This window comes from Arachis ipaensis, chromosome B09 (assembly GCF_000816755.2).
Source record: "Arachis ipaensis cultivar K30076 chromosome B09, Araip1.1, whole genome shotgun sequence".
Classification (NCBI taxonomy): Eukaryota; Viridiplantae; Streptophyta; class Magnoliopsida; order Fabales; family Fabaceae; genus Arachis; species Arachis ipaensis.
The window spans coordinates 130,869,065-130,870,579 of NC_029793.2; positions in this window are offsets into that span (position 1 = coordinate 130,869,065).

Below are 1,515 nucleotides of genomic sequence, written 5' to 3' on the forward strand. Positions count from 1 at the left end.
TGCAGTGTCATTTTTAAAATATATATATATATATATATCTTTTATTTTTATGTTTCTTTAATTTTTTCCTATTTTTAAAAAGATCAGAAGTAATCAGCAACAAAAAGTAAAAAGCCAAACCTTACCACCCACTTCCTCCACCTTTCCCCCAGACAAAAAAAAAAAGGAAAGTAGCGTGAACCTCATTCGTCTCTTTCTGTGTCGTCTCACGTTGCTCAACCCTAAAACCCGACCACCGAACTTTTTCAGATTCAAAACCCTATATCCTCCTACTGTCCTACAATATATGAAGGTCTCATCATACGCAGTGGCTCCCAGCGCTTCCAAATCGTCTGACAGACCATTCTTCTGCAGTATTCGGCGGATAGTTCTTTTTTCTTGAGCTCTCGACAGATCGAAACGGTATACTTCACCCAAGTAACAAGGGACGTGTTGTTAAGGTAAATCCTCTAAAAACTGAAAACGGAAGAATCAATTTCAGCTTTTGCCCTAATGGTTGCACTGGTAACTAAGTTTTCTGTTTTGTATTTTTTATTTCCGTTTTCTTTTTAGTTTTGCTAGCTTTCTTTGCCTTTAAAGTTTTTTTTTTGGACATGCATGTATCATACAATGAAAGATTAGGTGCCAATTTAAAGTGAAAGAAAGTAAACAGTTAATTTTCAGAACAAGACATGTCTCATACTTCCTTGAGTGCAACATCTCATTCTTATTAAGTTGTTTTTGTTTATGCTTTCTGTTACCATGATTTTAATTTTTTATTTAAACTCTTTTCTTCTTCTTTACAAAGATCACTTATTTTTCAAAGTACTCCAACTATTAATCCCAATTTTATACTCTCAGGTAAGGCTTTATTCTTTTAAGTTTTGTAATCTCTTCCTCAACTTAAAAAATATAGTCATTGTTTACATTATTTTATCGATTATTTTAAAATATAAAAAAAAATTTTTCAAATCATCTTTATCATATTTATAATTTTTGAATATTCATTTGGTCTTTTATATTTTATTATTGATTTAATTTTTGTATATTTTCTTTTTTTTCATATCGTTTGTTATGCATATTCTAATTAACAAATTCATAATTCATGATTGTTTAAATAATTATTAGTCGTAGTGGTTAGCTTTCTGAAATTTCTGAAGATTATAATTAAGATTAGTAGAAATTCAATTTACTAGAATAAATAACGATATTTTTTTCATCTATTTCTTCTTTTGTTGATCAACTGATGCTGTTCCTTCTTTATGTTTCTTCTTTATGTTTCTGGATTCAATTTTATCACTTGTTTTTCTTGAATTTGTTGAAATCTCCTATTAGGGTTTACTTTATTATAATACTCTCTTTTGCAGTAACACACAAGATCTTTTGTTTGTTCGCGAATCTTTATACGAAATCTCTCTATCTGATAAGGCTGAATGGCGATGGATACCGATAGAGAAGATCCGAACAGGTATGGTGCTGAGCATTAGAGAAGATGTTTTGTTTGTTGCATTTTCGATTTCATTGAAGTCTCATCTA